This window comes from Lucilia sericata, unplaced genomic scaffold (assembly GCF_015586225.1).
Source record: "Lucilia sericata isolate MDLA Ls3-8-SP2 unplaced genomic scaffold, ASM1558622v1 Contig000714F_arrow, whole genome shotgun sequence".
NCBI lineage: Eukaryota > Metazoa > Arthropoda > Insecta > Diptera > Calliphoridae > Lucilia > Lucilia sericata.
The window spans coordinates 131,960-150,526 of record NW_023994716.1 but is presented as its reverse complement, the minus strand read 5'-3'; the positions used below and the strand labels follow the sequence as shown (position 1 = coordinate 150,526).

The 18,567-nt window shown below is 32.9% G+C and overlaps 1 protein-coding gene across 4 annotated transcripts in view; it reads left to right on the top strand.

Moving 5' to 3' along the window:
- Positions 1-7,931: 7,931 nt before the first annotated feature.
- LOC119607593 (inactive dipeptidyl peptidase 10) overlaps positions 7,932-18,567 on the top strand; it is a 40,219-nt gene continuing 29,583 nt past the window's right edge. For 2 of the 4 annotated variants that reach the window (XR_005231742.1, XR_005231744.1), the window contains exon 1: positions 7,938-8,140. The gene's annotated coding sequence lies outside the window, so the exon portion shown is untranslated. Of the gene's footprint in view, positions 8,141-18,567 lie in introns of all 4 variants that reach the window. The other 2 variants (XR_005231743.1, XM_037961575.1) reach the window with 2 other exon arrangements.

The window sequence follows — 18,567 nt, the reverse complement described above, 5'->3', positions numbered from 1 at the left end:
TTCTAGTTCTGTTCTAGTTCTGTTCTAGTTCTGTTCTAGTTCTTTTCTAGTTCTGTTCTAGTTCTTTTTGAAAATTATGATAAATTATAATATTCTATTAGAGATTTTTGTTTTAACTCGGCAAATATAATTTGTAATTTTTTTTTAAATATGAGCACATTTAAAACTACAAAAACTGTATAAAATATATGTAAATGTATGTAAATTTTTTTATACTTAATAAAAATTATATATTCTTTGCACTTATTAAAAGCACGTAATCTGTTTGTTAGTACACTATACTAAAGAAATACCAAAAAAAGTATATATTTTTTGCACGAATGGCAGAACACTTAACATACAGACCAGAGAAATGAAAAAAGCTCACCTATTTACCATAAAAAACACAAATAACTCTTACAAACACACCATGTAAATAACAATGTAAATATTTAACCTTAAACTACTTGACTTTACAAACAATGAAATACATGCATGTAACAAAAAAATAAAAAAAAACCTACAAGAAATCTTCACAAACACTAACAATATATTAAAAATAAAAACTAAAATCTCCACATATGTATTCACCAAAAAAAACAGAAAAACTTAGAAAACACATATTTCATGATGCATGCCGAAAAAAGCATAGAAACATACAAACATTTGTCTAAAAGAGGCGAAAAAAAAACGAAATGGTTACAACACGTTAAAATAGAACAAAAAACACATAAATTATAACACTTGCAATTTACAAAAAAAAAAAAAAAAGAAACACTAACACGTAACCAGCGCAAAAACAAACATTCACAAAGAAACGATTTTAAACAAGGGAAATAAAAAAAACTAACACATGCAACAAAACAGGATATCAAAAAATATAAAAACAAATGCAAACAAACACAACAACACTAACACATAACGCAATTGGATTTCAACATCATTATAAAAACAGCCCATCCCAACACAAACCTCCTCCAGCACAAACAAACCAAACAAAATTGGCTACTAAATCCATTAAAGCATGATTAAAACCATAAACCCAAACAAAAAACCACAAAAATTTTATGGAAAATTTTTAGAATATAACGAAAATTTCTCTTTTTTCATTTTCCAGCTAAAAATGTTATAAAGTTATACACATGCAGCAGATTTGATGGAAAAACAGCAGAAAGCGTCAAAAAGGAAAGAAAAAAAATTAAAAAAAAATGTCAATGTCAAAAGAAAAGAACCGGAATAATATAATGGAACGGAATTGATCGCACAAAAAGTATAAAAAAAGTATATACACAGATTTAAAAGAACTAAGTAAATTAGATCAATACTGCATCTGTACAAGTATAGACCTGAAACAAACGAACTAGAATACAACCGGAAACGAAACGGAATCAGAACAGACACAAAACAGAACCAGAACATAACCAGAAAAGAACTAGAACAGATATAAAGAGAACTAGAACAGAACTAGAAGAGAACTAGAACAGAAATAAAAGAGAACTAGACAGAACTAGAAGAGAACTAGAACAGAACTAGAACAGAACTAGAACAGAACTAGAACAGAACTAGAACAGAACTAGAACAGAACTAGAACAGAACTAGAACAGAACTAGAACAGAACTATAACAGAACTAGAACAGAACTAGAACAGAACTAGAACAGAACTAGAACAGAACTAGAACAGAACTAGAACAGAACTAGAACAGAACTAGAACAGAACTAGAACAGAACTAGAACAGAACTAGAACAGAACTAGAACAGAACTAGAACAGAACTAGAACAGAACTAGAACAGAACTAGAACAGAACTAGAACAGAACTAGAACAGAACTAGAACAGAACTAGAACAGAACTAGAACAGAACTAGAACAGAACTAGAACAGAACTAGAACAGAACTAGAACAGAACTAGAACAGAACTAGAACAGAACTAGAACAGAACTAGAACAGAACTAGAACAGAACTAGAACAGAACTAGAACAGAACTAGAACAGAACTAGAACAGAACTAGAACAGAACTAGAACAGAACTAGAACAGAACTAGAACAGAACTAGAACAGAAAGAACTAGAACAGAACTAGAACAGAACTAGAACAGAACTAGAACAGAACTAGAACAGAACTAGAACAGAACTAGAACAGAACTAGAACAGAACTAGAACAGAACTAGAACAGAACTAGAACAGAACTAGAACAGAACTAGAACAGAACTAGAACAGAACTAGAACGGAACTAGAACAGAACTAGAACAGAACTAGAACAGAACTAGAACAGAACTAGAACAGAACTAGAACAGAACTAGAAACAGAACTAGAACAGAACTAGAACAGAACTAGAACAGAACTAGAACAGAACTAGAACAGAACTAGAACAGAACTAGAACAGAACTAGAACAGAACTAGAACAGAACTAGAACAGAACTAGAACAGAACTAGAACAAAACTAGAACAAAACTAGAACAGAACAGAACTAGAACAGAACTAGAACAGAACTAGAACAGAACTAAACAGAACTAGAACAGAACTAGAACAGAACTAGAACAGAACTAGAACAGAACTAGAACAGAACTAGAACAGAACTAGTACAGAACTAGAACAGAACTAGAACAGAACTAGTACAGAACTAGAACAGAACTAGAACAGAACTAGAACAGAACTAGAACAGAACTAGAAAGAACTAGAACAGAACTAGAACAGAACTAGAACAGAACTAGAACAGAACTAGAACAGAACTAGAACAGAACTAGAACAGACTAGAACAACTAGAAACAAACTAGAAAGAACTAGAACAGAACTAGAATAGAACTAGAACAGAACTAGAACAGAACTAGAACAGAACTAGAACAGAACTAGAACAGAACTAGAACAGAACTAGAACAGAACTAGAACAGAACTAGAACAGAACTAGAACAGAACTAGAACAGAACTAGAAACAGAACTAGAACAGAACTAGAACAGAACTAGAACAGAACTAGAACAGAACTAGAACAGAACTAGAACAGAACTAGAACAGAACTAGAACAGAACTAGAACAGAATACGGAAAGAACTAGAACAGAACTAGAACAGAACTAGAACAGAACTAGAACAGAACTAGAACAGAACTATAACAGAACTAGAACAGAACTAGAACAGAACTAGAACAGAACTAGAACAGAACTAGAACAGAACTAGAACAGAACTAGAACAGAACTAGAACAGAACTAGAACTAGAACAGAACTAGAACAGAACTAGAACAGAACTAGAACAGAACTAGAACAGAACTAGAACAGAACTAGAACAGAACTAGAACAGAACTAGAACAGAACTAGAACAGAACTAGAACAGAACTAGAACAGAACTAGAACAGAACTAGAACAGAACTAGAACAGAACTAGAACAGAACTAGAACAGAACTAGAACAGAACTAGAACAGAACTAGAACAGAACTAGAACAGAACTAGAACAGAACTAGAACAGAACTAGAACAGAACTAGAACAGAACTAGAACAGAACTAGAACAGACAGAACTAGAAACAGAACTAGAACAGAACTAGAACAGAACTAGAACAGAACTAGAACAGAACTAGAACAGAACTAGAACAGAACTAGAACAGAACTAGAACAGAACTAGAACAGAACTAGAAACAGAACTAGAACAGAACTAGAACAGAACTAGAACAGAACAGAACTAGACAGAAAACTAGAACAGAACTAGAACAGAACTAGAACAGAAACTAGAACAGAACTAGAACAGAACTAGAACAGAACTAGAACAGAACTAGAACAGAACTAGAACAGAACTAGAACAGAACTAGAACAGAACTAGAACAGAACTAGAACAGAACTAGAACAGAACTAGAACAGAACTAGAACAGAACTAGAACAGAACTAGAACAGAACTAGAACAGAACTAGAACAGAACTAGAACAGAACTAGAACAGAACTAGAACAGAACTAGAACAGAACTAGAACAGCTAGAACAGAACTAGAACAGAACTAGAACAGAACTAGAACAGAACTAGAACAGAACTAGAACAGAACTAGAACAGAACTAGAACAGAACTAGAACAGAACTAGAACAGAACTAGAACAGAACTAGAACAGACGAACAGAACAGAACTAGAAAGAACTAGAACAGAACTAGAACAGAACTAGAACAGAACTAGAACAGAACTAGAACAGAACTAGAACAGAACTAGAACAGAACTAGAACAGAACTAGAACAGAACTAGAACAGAACTAGAACAGAACTAGAACTAGAACACTAGAACAGAACTAGAACAGAACTAGAACAGAACTAGAACAGAACTAGAACAGAACTAGAACAGAACTAGAACAAACTAGAACAGAACTAGAACAGAACTAGAACAGAACTAGAACAGAACTAGAACAGAACTAGAACAGAACTAGAACAGAACAAACTAGAACAGAACTAGAACAGAACTAGAACAGAACTAGAACAGAACTAGAACAGAACTAGAACAGAACTAGAACAGAACTAGAACAGAACAGAACTGAACAGAACTAGAACTAGAACAGAACTAGAACAGAACTAGAACAGAACTAGAACAGAACTAGAACAGAACAGAACTAGAACAGAACTAGAACAGAACTAGAACAGAACTAGAACAAACTAGAACAGAACTAGAACAGAACTAGAACAGAACTAGAACAGAACTAGAACAGAACTAGAACAGAACTAGAACAGAACTAGAACAGAACTAGAACAGACTAGAACAGAACTAGAACAAACTAGAACAGAACTAGAACAGAACTAGAACAGAACTAGAACAGAACTAGAACAGAACTAGAACAGAACTAGAACAGAACAGAACTAGAACAACTAACAGAACTAGAACAGAACTAGAACAGAACTAGAACAGAACTAGAACAGAACTAGAACAGAACTAGAACAGAACTAGAACAGAACTAGAACTAGAACAGAACTAGAACTAGAACAGAACTAGAACTAGAACAGAACTAGAACAACTAGAACAGAACTAGAACAGAACTAGAACAGAACTAGAACAGAACAGAACTAGAACAGAACTAGAACAGAACTAGAACAGAACTAGAACAGAACTAGAACAGAACTAGAACAGAACTAGAACAGAACTAGAACAGAACTAGAACAGAACTAGAACAGAACTAGAACTAGAACAGAACTAGAACAGACTAGAACAGAACTAGAACAACTAGAACAGAACTAGAACAGAACAGAACTAGAACAGAACTAGAACAGAACTAGAACAGAACTAGAACAGAACTAGAACAGAACTAGAACAGAACTAGAACAGAACTAGAACAGAACTAGAACAGAACTAGAACAGAACTAGAACAGAACTAGAACAGAACTAGAACAGAACTAGAACAGAACTAGAACAGAACTAGAACAGAACTAGAACAGAACTAGAACAGAACTAGAACAGAACAGAACTAGAACAGAACTAGAACAGAACTAGAACAGAACTAGAACAGAACTAGAACAGAACTAGAACAGAACTAGAACAGAACTAGAACAGAACTAGAACAGAACTAGAACAGAACTAGAACAGAACTAGAACAGAACTAGAACAGAACTAGAACAGAACTAGAACAGAACTAGAACAGAACTAGAACAGAACTAGAACAGAACTAGAACAGAACTAGAACAGAACTAGAACAGAACTAGAACAGAACTAGAACAGAACTAGAACAGAACTAGAACAGTAGAACAGAACTAGAACTGAACAGAACAGAACTAGAACAGAACTAGAACAGAACTAGAACAGACTAGAACAGAACTAGAACAGAACTAGAACAGAACTAGAACAGAACTAGAACAGAACTAGAACAGAACTAGAACAGAACTAGAACAGAACTAGAACAGAACTATACAGAACTAGAACAGAACTAGAACAGAACTAGAACAGAACTAGAAGAACAGAACTAGAACAGAACTAGAACAGAACAGAACTAGAACAGAACTAGAACAGAACTAGAACAGAACTAGAACAGAACTAGAACAGAACTAGAACAGAACTAGAACAGAACTAGAACAGAACTAGAACAGAACTAGAACAGAACTAGAACAGAACTAGAACAGAACTAGAACAGAACTAGAACAGAACTAGAACAGAACTAGAACAGAACTAGAACAGAACTAGAACAGAACTAGAACAAACTAGAACAGAACTAGAACAGAACTAGAACAGAACTAGAACAGAACTAGAACAGAACTAGAACAGAACTAGAACAGAACTAGAACAGAACTAGAACAGAACTAGAACAGAACTAGAACAGAACTAGAACAGAACTAGAACAGAACTAGAACAGAACTAGAACAGAACTAGAAACAGAACATAAACAGAACTAGAACAGAACTAGAACAGAACTAGAACAGAACTAGAACAGAACTAGACAGAACTAGAACAGAACTAGAACAGAACTAGAACAGAACTAAAAACAGAACTAGAACAGAACTAGAACAGAACTAAACAGAACTAGAACAGAACTAGAACACAACTAGAACAGAACTAGAACAGAACTAGAACAGAACTAGAACAGAACTAGAACTGAACTAGAACAGAACTAGAACAGAACTAGAACAGAACTAGAACAGAACTAGAACAGAACTAGAACAGAACTAGAACAGAACTAGAACAGAACTAGATCAGAACTAGAAAGAACTAGAACAGAACTAGAACAGAACTAGAACAGAACTAGAACAAACTAGAACAGAACTAGAACAGAACTAGAACAGAACTAGAACAGAACTAGAACAGAACTAGAACAGAACTAGAACAGAACTAGAACAGAACTAGAACAGAACTAGAACAGAACTAGAACAGAACTAGACAGAACTAGAACTAGAAAGAACAGAACAGAACTAGAACAGAACTAGAACAGAACTAGAACAAACTAGAACAGAACTAGAACAGAACAGAACTAGAACAGAACTAGAACAGATCTAGAACAGAACTAGAACAGAACTAGAACAGAACTAGAACAGAACTAGAACAGAACTAGAACAAAACTAGAACAAAACTAGAACAAAACTAGAACAGAACTAGAACAGAACTAGAACAGAACTAGAACAGAGCTAGAACGGAACTAGAACATAAATTACTTACAACATACATACCACCAGAAAAAAAAAACAAAATTGAATAATTAGCATGGTGATGACTTGAAAATGGCAATAATTGGTTTTTAATGGATTTTGAAAAATCCAAAACATAAAAATATTGGTAACAAAAAAACAACTAATAAAAAATTAGTTCTGTCTTGTGTAAAAGTCTCAGCTTTAATTGCAGTTTGAAACGAAAAATTTAAAAAAGTCCTAGCAGCATACATATTTCTTAAAAATCATAAAACACGAACAAAAAACGAAAAGAAAAAACACTTCAATTAGAAAGTCAAGGTTATGGAAACGGCTGCTGCTGCTATAAACCACTACATTACTTAACATTGAGCAGCAACATAGTTGAGACAGTAATTAAAGTGTATGTTGTGCCCCCTGAAATATGTTAATGAATATACTAAAACGTTGCAACTGCAAGAGCAGCAACAGCAATTAACGCAGTAATTACCAACAAGATAATGATGTCGACAGCATTTACTATGACAGAAACTACAGTGACAAACACATTAATGTTACAGTAGTCAACAGCTGCAGCAGACTAGTGTCTTTGTGAGATCTTTTTTCTTACATTTTAATAAGTGTTTGCAACTTGTTTCTTAAAGCAAAATAAAAAACCTTCAAACAAAAACTAAAAAAGAAAAACAAACGTATAGACAAAACTAAAAAACTACTTTAATTACTACAAGGTAGAGAAGACACTTGACTAGAAACGTTTTTTTTTTTACCAAGAAAGGTTACAAGTACAAGGTCTTCTTTCTAACCAAAAAAAGCAACGACATATTCTACAAATACATATACACATGCAAACAACTAAAAAACAACAAAGTGTTAAATTGAAATCCTTAAAATTTTAGAAAATTTAAAACGTCGCCGACAACAGCAAAACGCATGAAGTTTAGTGTGCAAAAACTTTGACAAAAATTTAAAGTAAAAAATCGCTTTAATTTTCTTCTTTTTTGAGGAAAATTATTATCATTTTTTCGTTAATTTGCAGTTTTATTTAAGCCAACAAAATTGAGAAAAATACAGACGACATGCCTGAACAGGACAATATGATGATGAGGTAAATTATGTTTTTTTTTATATAACACTAGATTATAAACTTAATAGTTAAGCATAACTAAAAATAGTTTAATATTTTTTTTCAAATATTTAAAAAATTTTTTGTGAAAAACTCTAGCTTACTTCTAGCTTTAACGGAATTGTGCTCTAGTTCTCCCTTAGTTCAGTTCTAATTTAGTTTAGTTCTAGTTCAGTTCCAATAAAGTTCTAGTTCAGCTCTAGTTCTGTTCTAGTTCTGTTCTAGTTCTGTTCTAGTTCTGTTCTAGTTCTGTTCTAGTTCTGTTCTAGTTCTGTTCTAGTTCTGTTCTAGTTCTGTTCTAGTCTGTTCTAGTTCTGTTCTAGTTCTGTTCTAGTTCTGTTCTAGTTCTGTTCTAGTTCTTTCTAGTTCTGTTCTAGTTCTGTTCTAGTTCTGTTCTAGTTCTGTTCTAGTCTGTTCTTTCTGTTCTAGTTCTGTTCTAGTTCTGTTCTAGTTCTGTTCTAGTTCTGTTCTAGTTCTGTTCTAGTTCTGTTCTAGTTCTGTTCTAGTTCTGTTCTAGTTCTGTTCTAGTTCTGTTCTAGTTCTGTTCTAGTTCTGTTCTAGTTCTGTTCTAGTTCTGTTCTAGTTCTGTTCTAGTTCTGTTCTAGTTCTGTTCTAGTTCTGTTCTAGTTCTGTTCTAGTTCTGTTCTAGTTCTGTTCTAGTTCTGTTCTAGTTCTGTTCTAGTTCTGTTCTAGTTCTGTTCTAGTTCTGTTCTAGTTCTGTTCTAGTTCTGTTCTAGTTCTGTTCTAGTTCTGTTCTAGTTCTGTTCTAGTTCTGTTCTAGTTCTGTTCTAGTTCTGTTCTAGTTCTGTTCTAGTTCTGTTCTAGTTCTGTTCTAGTTCTGTTCTAGTTCTGTTCTAGTTCTGTTCTAGTTCTGTTCTAGTTCTGTTCTAGTTCTTTCTAGTTCTGTTCTAGTTCTGTTCTAGTTCTGTTCTAGTTCTGTTCTAGTTCTGTTCTAGTTCTGTTCTATTCTGTTCTAGTTCTGTTCTAGTTCTGTTCTAGTTCTGTTCTAGTTCTGTTCTAGTTCGTTCTAGTCTGTTCTAGTTCTGTTCTAGTTCTGTTCTAGTTCTGTTCTAGTTCTGTTCTAGTTCTGTTCTAGTTCTGTTCTAGTTCTGTTCTAGTTCTGTTCTAGTTCTGTTCTAGTTCTGTTCTAGTTCTGTTCTAGTTCTGTTCTAGTTCTGTTCTAGTTCTGTTCTAGTTCTGTTCTAGTTCTGTTCTAGTTCTGTTCTAGTTCTGTTCTAGTTCTGTTCTAGTTCTGTTCTAGTTCTGTTCTAGTTCTGTTCTAGTTCTGTTCTAGTTCTGTTCTAGTTCTGTTCTAGTTCTGTTCTAGTTCTGTTTAGTTCTGTTTAGTTCTCTTCTAGTTCTCTTCTAGTTCTGTTCTAGTTCTGTTCTAGTTCTGTTCTAGTTTGTTCTAGTTCTGTTCTAGTTCTGTTCTAGTTCTGTTCTAGTTCTGTTCTAGTTCTGTTCTAGTTCTCTTCTAGTTCTCTCTAGTTCTGTTCTAGTTCTGTTCTAGTTCTGTTCTAGTTTGTTCTAGTTCTGTTCTAGTTCTGTTCTAGTTCTGTTCTAGTTCTGTTCTAGTTCTGTTCTAGTTCTGTTCTAGTTCTGTTCTAGTTCTGTTCTAGTTCTGTTCTAGTTCTGTTCTAGTTCTGTTTAGTTCTGTTCTAGTTCTGTTCTAGTTCTGTTCTAGTTCTGTTCTAGTTCTGTTCTAGTTCTGTTCTAGTTCTGTTCTAGTTCTGTTCTAGTTCTGTTCTAGTTCTGTTCTAGTTCTGTTCTAGTGTCTAGTTTTGTTCTATTCTAGTTCTGTTCTGTTCTAGTTCTGTTCTATTCTAGTTCTGTTCTATTCTAGTTCTGTTCTATTCTAGTTCTGTTCTATTCTAGTTCTGTTCTAGTTTTGCTCTGGTTCTGTTCTAGTTCTGTTCTAGTTCTGTTCTAGTTCTGTTCTAGTTCTGTTCTAGTTCTGTTCTAGTTCTGTTCTAGTTCTGTTCTAGTTCTGTTCTAGTTCTGTTCTAGTTCTGTTCTAGTTCTGTTCTAGTTCTGTTCTAGTTCTGTTCTAGTTCTGTTCTAGTTCTGTTCCAGTTCTGTTCTAGTTCTGTTCTAATTCTGTTCTAGTTCTGTTTAGTTCTGTTCTAATCTGTTCTAATTCTGTTCTAGTTCTGTTCTAGTTCTGTTCTGTTCTAGTTCTGTTCTAGTTCTGTTCTAGTTCTGTTCTACTTCTGTTCATTATTTAAAAGAAATTATTATTTCCATCATAAATCCCCTCAAACTTGTTTTTCGATTTCAAAAACTTTCTTTATAACCTAGAATATGTTTTCATTTAGTTTTCTATTCATTCTCACTTACCCGCCGAAGCTCCTTTGGTATAAATTTTCTAAAACGAAAAGAAATAAAATTAAACAAAATTAAACTTAAACTTGTTACAACTTGTTTTTTTCATGCTTAGAAGCAAAATACAAAACATAAAATTTAAACGCTTCGTTAGTCGCCTTAAAGGACGCTTTTCTAATGACCAGTTTAAAATGTTGAATGGTTTTTTAGCTGCAGAGAAAAAAATAATCACTATAACTAACAGCAGGACTAAAATAACAACAAAATAACCACTAATATACAAGTACATGTTGTAAATTAAAATTTTTTGTGCAGCTTTTCTTAGAGATTAACTTGTATAGTATCGGTTATTAAAAGGCAGTGGGAAAGAGGAGGGGACAGAGTTAATATTAATTCAAAATTGTTCATTATTATGTAAAAAAATCAATTCCTGTTCTTTTGAAACCAACAAACCTAATGACCAATTTATTTAACTTTTCCGGCAAATAACACCTTTTAAAGATCCGCCTTGTTTTGCCATTTTTCATTATTGTTTTTCCTTCTCATAACATTTTTTTGTGTCTCATTTCATCGTCATCTACTTAATTAAATGATTTTCCAAGCGTAAGTTTTATAGTCTTCAAAAACATTATAGTTTTTCTTTTAGATTAAATGCGCTAATTAGATTTGAAAAAGCGAACTGAAAACTTTTGTCGAATAAAAAATAAAATAAAATTACTAATTGACAAGACAAACATTAAAAGCTATAATAAAATAATTGAAATAAATGATTTGACAATTAAGTCGAGAATGTGGAAGATATAAAAAAGAATTAAAGAAAAAAACTAACAACAGTTGAGCAAACAATTAAACCTAAAAGAATGCTACTACAAATATTAGAAATAAAAGACACAATGTTTAGAGAAAAAAGTATCATCTTACAAAAGAAACTAAATTATAAACCACCAGGATTTTCTATATTTTATTTCAGTTTCAACTATATTATTAAAATTGTGTTAAATGAGGCGTATACGTAATTTTCTATTTAATTATTCGAACACTCATACGCTTCAGGAAATTGCTATAATTAAGAACAGTGTTTATGTGGCGGAACTTTATTATTAATTAATATAAGCACAACAATCATACGCCTAAGAGGAACATAAAATAAAAGTATAGACTAGACTAGACAAGATATAGACTAGACTATAGACTAGACTTAAGATAGACTATGGACTAGACATAGACTAGACTATAGACTAGACTATAGACTAGACTATAGACTAGACTATAGACTAGACTATAGACTAAACTATAGACTAGACTATAGATTAGACTATAGACTAGACTATAGACTAGACTATAGACTAGACTATAGACTAGACTAAGACTAGATTATAGACTAGGACTATAGATAGACTATAGACTAGACTATAGACTAGACTATAGACTCGACTATAGACTAGACTATAGACTAGACTATAGACTAGAATAGACTAGACTATAGACTAGACTATAGACTAGACTATAGACTAGACTATAGATAGACGAGGACTAGACTATAGACTAGACTATAGACTAGACTATAGACTAGACTAGTACTAGACATAGACTGACTATAGACTAGACTATAGACTAGACTATAGACTAGACTATAGACTAGACTATAGACTAGACTATAGACTAGACTATAGACTAGACTATAGACTAGACTATAGACTAGACTATAGACTAGACTATAGACTAGACTATAGACTAGACTATAGACTAGACTATAGACTAGACTGTAGACTAGACTATAGATAGACTATAGACTAGACTATAGACTAGATATAGACTAGACTATAGACTAGACTATAGACTAGACTATAGACTAGACTATAGATAGACTATGATAGACAATAGACTAGACTATAGACTAGACTATAGACTAGACTATAGACTAGACTATAGACTAGACTATAGACTAGACTATAGACTAGACTATAGACTAGACTATAGACTAGACTATAGACTAGACTATAGACTAGACTATAGACTAGACTATAGACTAGACTATTAGACTAGACTATAGAACTAGACTATAGACTAGACTACAGACTAGACTATAGACTAGACTATAGACTAGACTATAGACTAGACTATAGACTAGACTAGACTGTCGACTAGAGACTAGACTATAGACCTAGACTATAGACTAGACTATAGACTAGAACTATAGACTAGAAAGATAGACTAGACTATAGACTAGACATAGGCCTAATAGACTAGACTATAGACTAGACTATAGACTAAGACTATGACTAGACTATAGACTAGACTATAGACTAGACTATAGACTAAGACTAATAGACTAGACTATAGACTAGGACTATAGACTAGACTATAGACTAGAATATAGACTAGACTATAGACTAGAACTATAGACTGAACTAATAGACTAGACTATAGACTAGACTATTGACTAGACTAATAGACTAAGACTATTAGACTAACAATATGACTAGACTTGACTAGACAATAGACCATAGACTAGACTATAGACTAGACTATAGACTAGACTATAGACTAGACTATAGACTAGACTATAGACTAGACTATAGACTAGACTATAGACTAGACTATAGACTAACTATAGACTAGACTATAGAACGAGACTATAGACTAACTATAGACTAGACTAGAGACTATAGACTAACTAGACTAGACTATAGACTAGACTATAGACTAGACTATAGACTAGACATAGACTAGACTATAGACTAGACTATAGACTAGACTATAGACTAGACTATAGACTATAGACTATAGACTAGACTATAGACTAGACTATAGACTAGACTATAGACTAGACTATAGACTAGACTATAGACTAGACTATAGACTAGACTATAGACTAGACTATAGACTAGACTATAGACTAGAACTATAGACTAGCTACTATAGACTAGACTATAGACTAGACTAGACTATAGACTAGACTATAGACTAGACTATAGACTAGACTATAGACTAGACTATAGACTAGACTATAGACTAGACTATAGACTAGACTATAGACTAGACTATAGACTAGACTATAGACTAGACTATAGACTAGACTATAGACTAGACTATAGACTAGACTATAGACTAGACTATAGACTAGACTAGACTATAGACTAGACTATAGACTAGACTATAGACTAGACTATAGACTAGACTATAGACTAGACTATAGACTAGACTATAGACTAGACTATAGACTAGACTATAGACTAGACATAGACTAGACTATAGACTAGACTATAGACTAGACTATAGACTAAGACTATAGACTAGACTATAGACTAGACATAGACTAGACTATAGACTAGACTATAGACTAGACTATGAGACTAGACTAGAATAGACTAGACTATAGACTAGGACTATAGACTAGACTATAGACTAGACTATAGACTAGACTATAGACTAGACTATAGACTAGACTATAGACTAGACTATAGACTAGACTATAGACTAGACTATAGACTAGACTATAGACTAGACTATAGACTAGACTATAGATAGACTAGACTAGACTATAGACTAGACTATAGACTAGACTATAGACTAGACATAGACTAGACTATAGACTAGACTATAGACTAGACTATAGACTAGACTATAGACTAGACTATAGACTAGACTATAGACTAGACTATAGACTAGACTATAGACTAGACTATAGACTAGACTATAGACTAGACTATAGACTAGACTATAGACTAGATAGGACTAGACTATAGACTAGACTATGACTAGACTATAGACTAGACTATAGACTAGACTATAGACTAGACTATAGATAGACTATAGACTAGACTATAGACTAGACTATAGACTAGACTATAGACTAGACTATAGACTAGACTATAGACTAGACTATAGACTAGACTATAGACTAGACTATAGACTAGACTATAGACTAGACTATAGACTAGACTATAGACTAGACTATAGACTAGATATAGACTAGACTATAGACTAGACTATAGACTAGACTATAGATAGACTATAGACTAGACTATAGACTAGACTATAGACTAGACTATAGACTAGACTATAGACTAGACTATAGACTAGACTATAGACTAGACTATAGACTAGACTATAGACTAGACAATAGACTAGACTATAGACTAGACTATAGACTAGACTATAGACTAGACTATAGACTAGACTATGACTAGACTATTGACCAGACTATAGACTAGACTATTGATTGACTATATACTAGACTATTATTAGTCAATAGACTAGACTATAGACTAGACTATAGACCACACTGTAGGCTATAATATCAAAACATCAAGCACATTCATATCAAACTGAAGTTCTTTCTCACATAGAATAACATGTCACAGCATGTCCTTCCCAAAATCTCTCTATTACTCATTTCTTTGAACTGTATTTGATTACAACTTATAAATTTTATAAATTGCTGTTTTAAGTTATAGCTTTAACAACTTTATATTAATATTAAAATATCTATTTATAATAAATTTTGCCAGCAGATATCCTTTTCAATTGCAGACACTTGTGTGTAAGATAGAATTTTTGCTGTTTAGTTTTCTTGAGCTCATACAAGATTCATGTGTATCTTCAAACATCATTTAAAATGATTTGCAAGCCCTCAAAATATACATTCTCTGCTGCATTGTCGTTTCTTTTTGTAATAAAAAATAATTTCTATCTTTTGATATTTTTTGCAACATCAGGCATTGCAATAACTATGGTTCCGGTATGAAAAATTTAAAATGACAAATCAACAATATATAGTTTTTTTATAGCATACTTAAAATATTGTCCTTTTAAGACAGAGGTTCTTAAAATGGCTATAGTTTATGATTATAGAGGAACTCCTTGACAAATTGTTAATAATTTTGAAGTAACTTTTAAGAACCTCTGCTTTTCCCCGGCATATGAAATATGATAGAGACATTTGACAAAAGAGGTGTAACCAAATGTTGTACAAACACTTAAGTACGTATGAACAATTGAAAATGTACAACAATAACAAAAACAACAGCATCTAGAAAGAAATTCAGTATTAAAAGAAAGTTAAAACAAAATTGTGTGTATGAGAAATAACATCAACACAACAACAAAACCCAACGACAACAATGTATAAAGAACAATCTTACAAACTCATTCTATACATCCTTTGAACATCCCTTGAACACAAATATTTTTATTTTCATTTGAATGAAACGCTTGTTCACGTGTGTCTGTGTTTTGTAAGTAAAACGATCAAGTGGTTGTGTAATGTCACAATATCATCCTGAACAAGTGATGTGATGACATGTGTGTTCTCGAATTCAGACCAAAAGGGTTTTTTTTCATTCTCTTTGTACGGAGGTTTTTTCATCCTCATCAACCAACCATGTGTTGTTGGTGGTAGTAATAAATTGTAAATGTTTGAGTGCAAATATGTTTTCGAATAGAAAAAGGATTTTTTAAGTGCATAACGAATATAACCTTGAATCAAACTGTCAGTTAGTGTTGTTTAAGTTCTTCAAAAAATATCAAAAAAATATAATAATAACAACAGCTGCTAAAGAACATAACAACAACAATAACCATTACAACTAGATGAAAAGAAAATTATTAAAAAAAGATATTCAAGTATCTAAATGGTTAACGATGGGTTTGAGAACCTTAAGCTTGGAACCAACTTAGATATAAAAGGTAAAATGTAGTTAATTTGTAGTGCTGTTCTAGTTCTGTTCTAGTCAAGTTCTGTTCTAGTTCTGGTTCTAGTTCCGTTCTGTTCTAGTTCTGTTCTAGTTCTGTTCTAGTTCTGTTCTAGTTCTGTTCTAGTTCTGTTCTAGTTCTGTTCTAGTTCTGTTCTAGTTCTGTTCTAGTTATGTTCTGTTCTGTTCTAGTTCTGTTCTAGTTCTGTTCTAGTTCTGTTCTAGTTCTGTTCTAGTTCTGTTCTAGTTCTGTTCTAGTTCTGTTCTAGTTCTGTTCTAGTCTGTTCTAGTTCTGTTCTAGTTCTGTTCTAGTTCTGTTCTAGTTCTGTTCTAGTTCTGTTCTAGTTCTGTTCTAGTTCTGTTCTAGTTCTGTTCTAGTTCTGTTCTAGTTCTGTTCTAGTTCTGTTCTAGTTCTGTTCTAGTTCTGTTCTAGTTCTGTTTAGTTCTGTTCTAGTTCTGTTCTAGTTCTGTTCTAGTTCTGTTCTAGTTCTGTTCTAGTTCTGTTCTAGTTCTGTTATAGTTCTGTTCTAGTTCTGTTCTAGTTCTGTTCTAGTTCTGTTCTAGTGTTCTATTCTAGTCTGTTCTAGTTCTGTTCTAGTTCTGTTCTAGTTCTGTTCTAGTTCTGTTCTAGTTCTGTTCTAGTTCTGTTCTAGTTCTGTTCTAGTTCTGTTCTAGTTCTGTTCTAGTTCTGTTCTAGTTCTGTTCTAGTTCTGTTCTAGTTCTGTTCTAGTTCTGTTCTAGTTCTGTTCTAGTTCTGTTCTAGTTCTGTTCTAGTTCTGTTCTAGTTCTTTCTAGTTCTGTTCTAGTTCTGTTTCTAGTTCTGTTCTAGTTCTGTTCTAGTTCTGTTCTAGTTCTGTTCTAGTTCTGTTCTAGTTCTGTTCTAGTTCTGTTCTAGTTCTGTTCTAGTTCTGTTCTAGTTCTGTTCTAGTTCTGTTCTAGTTCTGTTCTAGTTCTGTTCTAGTTCTGTTCTAGTTCTGTTCTAGTTCTGTTCTAGTTCTGTTCTAGTTCTGTTCTAGTTCTGTTCTAGTTCTGTTCTAGTTCTGTTCTAGTTCTGTTCTAGTTCTGTTCTAGTTCTGTTCTAGTTCTGTTCTCGTTCTGTTCTAGTTCTGTTCTAGTTCTGTTCTGGTTCTGTTCTAGTTCTGTTCTAGTTCTGTTCTAGTTCTAGGTTTGTTCTAGTTCTGTTCTAGTTCTGTTCTTGTTCTGTTCTAGTTCTGTTCTAGTTCTGTTCTAGTTCTGTTCTAGTTCTGTTCTAGTTCTAGTTCTGTTCTAGTTCTGTTCTAGTTCTGTTCTAGTTCTGTTCTAGTTCTGTTCTAGTTCTGTTCTAGTTCTGTTCTAGTTCTAGTTCTGTTCTAGTTCTAGTTCTGTTCTAGTTCTGTTCTAGTTCTGTTCTAGTTCTGTTCTAGTTCTGTTCTAGTTCTGTTCTAGTTCTAGTTCTGTTCTGTTCTAGTTCTGTTCTAGTTCTGTTCTAGTTCTGTTCTAGTTCTGTTCTAGTTCTGTTCTAGTTATGTTCTAGTTATGTTCTAGTTGTGTTCTAGTTCTGTTCTAGTTCTGTTCTAGTTCTGTTCTAGTTCTGCTCTAGTTCTGTTCTAGTTATGTTCTAGTTATGTTCTAGTTCTGTTCTAGTTCTGTTCGAGTTCTGTTCTAGTTCTGTTCGAGTTCTGTTCTAGTTCTGTTCTAGTTCTGTTCTAGTTCTGTTCTAGTTCTGTTCTAGTTCTGTTTTAGTTCTGTTCTAGTTCTGTTCTAGTTCTGTTCTAGTTCTGTTCTAGTTCAGTTCTAGTTCTGTTCTAGTTATGTTTTAGTTCTGTTCTAGTTCTCTTCTAGTTCTGTTTCTGTTCTATTTCTGTTCTAGTTCAGTTCCAGTTCACTTCTTGTTCCCTAATAAAGTCAATACTTAATAAAGTACTACAGATACTTTGCTGAAGTAAATTCTTTTATCTCCATAAACTACATTCAACTTTCTTGTTGCCATATCATATCATTATTGATGAACTTTGCCTGCCAACAAAATCTGCATTAAAGTTTTTTTTCCTTTAGAACAATGCATCAAATAGTTAAAATACGTTAAAAGTTATATGTTGGAAACATAAACTTGCCTTTAATACTACAAACTTATGGAAACATTTCAGCAAAGTTTTTCCTACTTTATGTTGCTAGAACAAAAGAGTGAGATTGTAAAGAAACCAAAGTTTTATTCAATAGTATAATAAGTTTAAGAAAAGTATCAATAACCACTACTACCTTGATAGTGAATTTTCCTTAAAAACAAACAAAATTTTAAGTCTTTTATAAAATAAACTAATCCAAAGTAAAGAGTTTTGGCAGTAGCGAAAACAATGAAAACACTTCATTATCCAACCAAGCGCATTTAACATGATGGTAAAATGGTAAAAT